General features: G+C 44.2%; 1 pseudogene; it reads left to right on the top strand.

Moving 5' to 3' along the window:
* The first annotated feature begins 536 nt into the window (after nt 1-536).
* LOC136637033 (5S ribosomal RNA) lies at nt 537-654 on the top strand (annotated as a pseudogene).
* Nucleotides 655-8549: the final 7895 nt, after the last annotated feature.

Below are 8549 nucleotides of genomic sequence, written 5' to 3'. Positions count from 1 at the left end.
GGAGCGCTGACTGCCGAGTTGAGCCTCCGACCACTGCTTGTTGCGTTGCATTGCTGGTCTCGCTGCCAGGTGGCTGGGGTCTGGGGGTCCTACCACCAGACATCAGCTCAAGTACCACTGGTGTTTGAGGAATACTGCACTAAGGAATTAAAAAACAAATCACTAAGGGCCCAATCCTACCCAATTTTCTAGTGCCAGTGCTGCTGTGCCAATGGGCTAGGCACTGCTTCCTGTGGTGGGGAGGCAATCACAGAGGCCTCCTCAAGGTCTGGGGACATTTGTTCCCCTACCTCGAGGCTGCATTGCGGCTGCACCGGTGCTGGAAAGTTGGACAGGATTGGTCCCTAAGACAAGAAAAAAAATATTGATTAGAGTGTTCCCTTTTCTGTCACTTATTTGAACTTTCATTACTGTATGTCATTTAAAGATCTGGCTTATTTATTCCCAAACCCTGGGTTGCAATAGTGGGTTACAATGGTTTTAAAACAAATGTATAAAATTGGAAAATGGGATTCAACATATTCCCAAAAATATAAGACACCAGCTTGTTACCCTTCACATGCCTGATCTCATCTGATCTCAGAAGCTAAGCAGGGTCAGGCCTGGTTAGTACTTAGATGGGAGACCGCCTGGGAATACTGGGTGCTGTAGGCTTATACCATAGTCTCTCGAGACTGAAGGTTGCCAACCACTGCAGTTTTACAAGCTTCCGCCAAAGTTAACCACCCAAGAAACAAATAGAAGATGAATGGATATGAATGGGTATATGCGAATGCAACAGTACAAATGTCTGTCTTTCAAAATAATGAAAAGGTTCTCATAATAAGAGAGAAGTTGTGAAAAGACAGGCGGGAAGATGCATGTTGTTGGTCCATCGAAATCTGCAGGGAGTATCATTCAGTGAGATGCAAGCCATCCAGGGGGAAAAAAAACCAGGTGGAATGCTAAGCAGTGAGCAATAACAGAACCTGCAGTGTCAGGTGGATAGAGTTCCTACTTTGCATGATCATCATCAATATATTGCACAGAATTGCTGATCTTTTGGAAGTACTCCAAGACACAAGCTGGGGAAATACCTTTTAGGCAAGACAAACTATTTTTTGACTCGGAATATTCCAGGAATTTCACTTCCCCCCCCCCCCAAAAAAAATAGTTACCAATATCTTTCTCTACAAGCTAATTTGGGATATCAGACAGACCCCAAATCCTTCCAATTACTCCATTTGAGATAAGAGAAATGAGTTCACCTTCTTCTTCAGTTGAGAATCTCCGAAAACAGAAATAATACATCCAAAAATCTAGAACAAATCCCTAAACACCCTAGAGAAGGAAAATATTAGAGCTGCCAAACCAATTGAATCCTCATCATGCGCTTCACAGTCACATTTTCCTTTGCTCTGCAGTGTCTCAGCAATTCACAAGATTATTATGTCGCAAATAACCTATTCAAACACAGCCCATGGTTTAAAAGTGATTTCCTTTATAAATGCAGAACCAAGGAACAGCTCTTCTAACCACAGGAAAATAGGAAGGCTTTGTTTATAAAACATGAATAGAAACTTGGAGCTTGATTCAGTGCACCAAGGGTGCAGCACCCCCACACAGAGGGAAGCCAGTTTCCCCTTTGCTCTGTGCTGTGTGCACATTGGTCCTTGTGCATGCACCCTGCCTGGACCTTATGGGGAATGGGAGACCTGTGCACACATAAGAACAAAAGAAGAGCCCCACTGGATCAGGCCAAAGGCCCATCTAGTCCAGCTTCCTGTATCTCACAGTGGCCCACCAAATGCCCCAGGGAGCACAAAAGATAGCAAGACACAACCTGTGTCCTGGTGCCCTCCCTTACCTCCCCTCGTGTAGTTAGATGAGTTCACCTCCTATTTGTCAAAGAGCACAAGCTTGGGGGTTGTGTGCCTTGAAGGGGAAGACTGTCGTTGTACAAATCTATGGTAAGGCCACACCTGGAGTATTGTGTCCAGTTCTGGTCGCCGCATCTCAAAAAAAACATAGTGGAAATGGAAAAAGTGCAAAAGAGAGCAACTAAGATGATTACTGGGCTGGGGCACCTTCCTTATGAGGAAAGGCTACAGTGTTTGGGCCTCTTCAGCCTAGAAAAGAGACGCCTGAGGGGGGACATGATTGAGACATACAAAATTATGCAGGGGATGGACAGAGTGGATAGGGAGATGCTCTTTACACTCTCACATAACACCAGAACCAGGGGACATCCACTAAAATTGAGTGTTGGGAGAGTTAGAACAGACAAGAGAAAATATTTCTTTACTCAGAGTGTGGTTGGTCTGTGGAACTCCTTGCCACAGGAAGTGGTGACGGCATCTGGCCTGGACGCCTTTACAAGGGGATTGGACAAGTTTCTGGAGGAAAAATCCATTATGGGGTACAAGCCATGATGTGTATGCACAACATACAACATAGAAATGGGCTATGTCAGAATGCCAGATGCAAGGGAGGGCACCAGGATGAGGTCTCTTGTTATCAGGTTTGCTCCCTGGGGCATTTGGTGGGCCACTGTGAGATACAGGAAGCTGGACTAGATGGGCCTATGGCCTGATCCAGTGGGGCTGTTCTTATGTTCTTATGTACTGAAGGAATATGGGAAGCAGACTGAATTGAGTTCCTGGTGTTGAGTAACATCCTCATAGAACAAGTACTCTTCCTTTTTTCAATTAGTGCTTGTTATGAAGATAGAGCAGGAGGAAAATTCCTTCAAGCAAAGGGAATTAGAAACATGGCAGTTTGACTTGATAATCAGGAACACCTTAAAGCCTTAATTCAAATGCATCATTTCATATGAGTACAGTTCTGTCTATTGGAAGATTTACCCCACACAGTCAAGGCTCCTACAGCCTTCTCAGGCAGTGCCAGGTCTGAGTGTGATGGGGTTGGGGATACCTAAATGAGCAGGGAGATGGTGATGGCTGCATGGAGCTGAGCAGGTCAAGATTTCGCCTGCTGAGTTCCATGTGGAGTTCCAGTTCTCACTGTCAGCATCAGTTAAGAGTGCACAGAGACTCAGGGTCTTGACATCTGTGCAGTGGGCCAGCTAGCCCAAAGCTTCATGCAAGGCCTCTAATACTGACCAGAGTGGCGATGGGAGTTGTCCTGGCCCTACTCTGGAGGGAGGAAGCTAATTCCCTCCCCCCGCAGGATAGAGGAGAAGCCCATGTACTTTAAGTTCTTCCCTGCCAATGACTTTGAGGCCTTGGCACTGTTTCCCCGCTCGATTGAATCTTGAACTCTGTGGAGAAGAAGAATTAAGAGCCTTGAGGCTCTAGGAGGAATTCTGGGTGGACCACTTCCTCTTACCCTGGACCCCAGTGGCCCCTGCTGTACAATGAAAACAATGGCAAGTCAGCTTGCCTGTTATTACTGTGGAAAATGTGCCATCATAGGGTGAAGCTAGGCTTGTTCTAGGACACAGTACACAATGGCTGAAGATACAAATGCACTGTGGGAACTGAATGTGGACTCCAGAACATGCCCCAGAACCATATATAATATTCAAGCCATCTGTGGCAGAGTCTCAAAAGTTCCTTGGCAGATGTTGCTGGGAGAAGGGTTCTCCATAGGTGGAAAGCTTGGAACCTGCCGTGATAAACCATTGTGGATCAGCTATCAGGTCTACCAGAGACTGCATACCACTATTTGTCATATATCAAATATTGGACTGTAAAACTGCCAGCTGCCAGGCCTCAGAAACTGAAAACTAATATCACTGGAAGTCAACTGTGAAGATCTAGATAATATTCAAAATCAAAATGGACAGAGGAGAATTTCAAGGAGAATTTCTGGGAGCACATTTGCTTCCACACTCTCTCCACAAAGTTTCAGGAGCAGGCTCTGCCTCTTGCCAGACCAATCATTGACCTGACCATTACGTCTAATGTGAACTTAGGCTGCAATCCTGACCAACTTTCCAGTACTGACATAAGGGCAATGCAACTCCAAGGTAAGGGATCAAACATTGCCTTACCTTGAGGAGGCCTCTGTGACTTCCCCCCAACTGCAGGATGCAGCACATGCCCCACTGGCACAGCTATACCAGTTCTGGAAAGTTGGTTAGGTTTCCGCCCTTAGTTGCTTTGCTTACCATAGCTTTATCTTTCATCGAAGTCACATAGTTTAGCAAGAAAAGCTAAATCAGGAAGAACCCAACATCGATGTGCAGTGCTAAAGGCCAGGGCCCCTGACCACATTCTTCACAGTGGAGCATAGTGGAAACCTAAATATTCATTAACTGAATAGTAAGTGGATATTGAAGATGATTCTTTGCTCACCATAGAAATGAGCACATCCCAAAGCATGATTGCATTACACCATAAATTAAGCCCTGTTAACTGGGCAAAGAGGCACCTTTCCAAATGGTGTCCTCTTATATTTAGCAAGGGGAGAATAATTGTCCACGCCAGCATGGCTTTTCCAGTGGCTGTTGCAGGCATCTCTTTTGTATATATTTTTTAAATTGTGAGCCATCTGAAGACAGGGGGTCATTTATTGATTTATTTTACTATGCAAACTGCTTTGTTTAAAAATCAGTATATAAATATTCCTATTAATAATCATACATTTTTGAATTGGGACCTACTTTGATTTTCTTTCATTATATTTGTCTATAGCTAGATTTGCACAACTAGTCTCATGATGAAAGTACTGACAGCATTGTGTGTCAGCTCCTGTCGTGTGTCAGCTGTCAGGGAAAAAAAAGTTATTATGTTTTATATTGCATTATTGTGTTTGTGCTGTTCATTTGTGAGCTACTGTGTGGAAGGTTTGTTTTTAAAGGTGAGATTAAAGTACTTAAAGACCAAAGAAAGCAAACTCGATTGCAAGTTTTCAGGCAGATCTCTTTGTTTTTAATAATGTCTCATACAACACCTGGTATTTGCAGGGACTAAATAAATGTCAAGTTGTTGATCGTGCAAGAGATTTGAGCAAAGTAGCAATAGAGGCAAAAGTCTCAATGTGATTAACCCAATGCCCTCGGGTATTCATGATTTGAACTGGTTTTGTAAACTTCCACTCCAGATCCACCAGCAGCTGGCTTGTCATTAAGACCAAGAATTTGAGGGGGTGTGCGCTGTGTACCATGTCCTAATTAATCATTCCGCATATCTCACTAATGGTAATCAATGAGGACTGCTAACCAGGTCAGGCATAGACTTTTGCAGGGTCTCCTAGTCGAGCAAAGAAGCAGCTCCCTGGTGAGTAGAAAATAGATGTTTGTGCCCCCCCCCCATCCAATAAAGACACAAGGCAATAAACTGGATTGAACAGTGAGTCACAACCGTGTTGAAAGTCATCATCTGAAGCAGGTTCTGTTTGGTAAACCTCTCCTCTTCCAAAAGCAGGGCAGACTTAAACCCATTCCAGCTCCCAGATATTGCCACCCATTTACCGGCACTGGGCCCAGTGCTGGGAGGCTGACACTGGAGGAGCACCCACAGTAAGGCGCATCGCCAGGCAATGGTGCAGGGTTTCTGGGTGGGAGGGGATGCATTTCAGGGTGGGATACGGACAGAGCAGGGGAGAAATTGGAGTGGGAGGGGGTGGGACTGGCGGAGCCCCGCTCCACCGGATCCTATGCTCCATGTCAGACTGAAAAGCCCAACACAGAGTTCTTCCAGCCTGTGCCAGCAAAATAGCTGGCACAGACTGGAGGGGACCCATTGCAGGGCCTGTGTACTTACCCATGAGAAGAGGACGAATTACCCCTTCCCCTGAGGAGACTCCAGTGGCTGTCACGGCCCCCATAGGATGCAGCAGTAGCCATTTTGTCACTGCTGCTCCTCTGGGCACCAGGTCAGATTAGGCCAACCCATCCAGAAATGGCTGGCACATATCCACAGAGACCCATTGGGGCAGCAGAGTCTTACCCTAGCCTAGAGTAAGGAAACTAAACTTGCAGTGCATTTTCCTTTGGTATGGCTGAATTGGTGGGGGGGGGGGATTTAGTTAGGATTGGGCTAACACACATTTAACTTTATTATAATGTAATTGCCTTTACTGTTATGGATAAATGCATATATTTTTGGATTTGCAATTGGTTTAGATTGAAGTATCCATTCTGGGCATCCAACTGCACTGGATGTAGCTGCAGCCATTTTCGGCATTGCTGCAGCCCCACGCACCGGGCAGCTCAAGATTGGGCTGCCCATCATTTGAAAAATATATTCAAGGCAGGAGCGATTCTTCTGATATTCTCACAACTTTTCACTTTTATCTTTTTTTTTTGCAGCTGGGGTTCTTCTTACAGCCTGTTGTTCTAAAGAAACACTTTGGTTTGATCTGCTACTTCGGTTTTTTTACACCTCTTTGGAAATGATTTCTTCTAAATGATTTAAGGGCCTGTTTTTATCTGTCTCATATTTGAGATACTGGTTTTTTTTTTTTGCTCATACACCCTACCTTCATTCAAACTTTAAATGTGCTAACACATTGTGCTAAATGCGGAAATGCCATTTGATTCTGAAAAGTTCTGATTATTATTATCATCAAACACCCCAAACTCGTTTGTTAAAGCCTTCTTGGGAGCCCAGAATCAGGAGAGAATCACTTTCTCTCTTAAGTCTTTATTCAACATAGACAATTGTTGGTCCAGAGCAGTGGTGCCCAAACCCCGGCCCTGGGGCCACTTGCGGCCCTTGAGGCCTCTCAATGTGGCCCTCAGGGAGCCCCCAGTCTCCAATAAGTCTCTGGCCCTCCAGAGACTTGTTTGAGCCCACACTGGCACGACGCAACTGCTCTCAGCGTGAGGGTGACTGTTTGACCACTCGCGTGAGCTGTGGGATGAGGGCTCCCTCCACTGCTTATTGTTTCACGTCTGTGATGCAGTAGCAGCAGCAAAGGAAAGGCCAGCCTTGCTTTGTGCAAGGCCTTTTATAGGCCTTGAGCTATTGCAAGACCTTCACTCATTCATATAAGTTCATCTTTAATATATTCATTTATGTAAACTTATGTAAATTTATTCAAATTTTAAATGAAAATTAATTCTTTTTTCCCCCGACACAGTGTCAGAGAGAAGATGTGGCCCTCCTGCCAAAATCTTTGGACCCCTGGTCCAGAGGATAAGAAATGCAAAACAATTGTCATATTGTCTTATGTTATGCCTGTTACAGCTTTCCTTGTTAACTTTTATATCTTTCCTTGTAATTGTCGGTTTATTGCTTTAGCCCCGTTACATTTCCTCCTGCAGTCTTGAACAAAGATGCAGGACATGTATGTGGGAAAAACTTGAGGTCATGACTTCATCAGATCTGGAACATCTACTTGCTTTTCAAACCCCACCCCACCGCAGGTGCAGATCAACAGCCTTTTACAAGAGATTTTAGGAAATCATTGCAAGGCAGGGAGGAGCAAAGGATGTGTGGTTCAAGTCTCAGGAGGGAGTGGGATAGTGGTGCTAGCACAAGCTGCATCCACAAGGATTTGTGCCAGCGATTTATCAGTCACAGCCCTCCTTCACATGGGGAATAGTACAAAAGTCTGATCCACGTGACAATGTAATACGATATCAGGAAAATATGAGAGATGTGTTTGTGTCCATGTGCCTAAGTGAATAATACTAGGCAAATGGGCAACAGTCCACACCATTTGGAGATCTTGCTTCACATAGATGGAATCCTGAAAAAAAAAAAAATCACCCTTAATAATGCTGTTGTTATTATTATTAGACTTGCTATCATATGCTATCATTCAGCCATGGCATATTAGAAGTTAATTTCATTGCCATTAATTTGATTGTCACTATTGTCTTTATTGTCATTAATTTTCATTCTCCATCTGTTACCATAATGGTAACTGATTTTAAAATTAAAACATTTATCTTTATTATAGCATCAAACAGAAAAAAAACAACACAACAATAAATCACGAATTTGTCAACCTCTCTAATCTTGAACAATAATGGCTCTTTATTGTGTCCCTTTCACATCTCAGCTGGAAATAAACATCCTACACAGACTAATTTCTAGTTCCATAACTTTTTTTTTTCTGAGATTGGGTTAGAGACTGAATTCTACCTTCTTTGATAGGTAAGGTAGAAAATGTCGAACTCTGTCATGGGCACTTAAGAAGGCTAGATGCTGTAAGAGGGTCGGTTTTCCCATAGTATCCAATGGTAACCATGGATGGTAAAGCAGAACAAATCAACTTACTTCATTTTTGGGGCCTAGGCAGTGTTCACACCAGGGTTGCCAGCCAGGGTGACCAGATACAATGGAGGACAGAGTGCCTATACCTTTAACCACTGTTTAGAAAAGGGAAATTTTGGAAGGTTCAGCTCAACATGGAAGCTGCACCTGCCAAAATCCCACCTTCTATACACTGGTCAAAGGTATAGGCACTCTGTCCTCCATTGTATCTTGTTGCCCTGTTGCCAGCAGGTGCAGGTCAGGTTCTGGTCAGGCTCTGGCCGCTCATCAGAGGGTCCACAGGACCAAGCCAATCGCTGAACCACTGGTCTCCAAAGCACACAGAACTGGCACTAGATTTTAAGGTAAGGCAAAAGTATATAATGCATTTTTGTCAGT

Source organism: Tiliqua scincoides, chromosome 1, assembly GCF_035046505.1.
Source record: "Tiliqua scincoides isolate rTilSci1 chromosome 1, rTilSci1.hap2, whole genome shotgun sequence".
NCBI lineage: Eukaryota > Metazoa > Chordata > Lepidosauria > Squamata > Scincidae > Tiliqua > Tiliqua scincoides.
The sequence above is the reverse complement of the archived record's forward strand: the minus strand, read 5'-3'. Positions and strand labels throughout refer to the sequence as shown.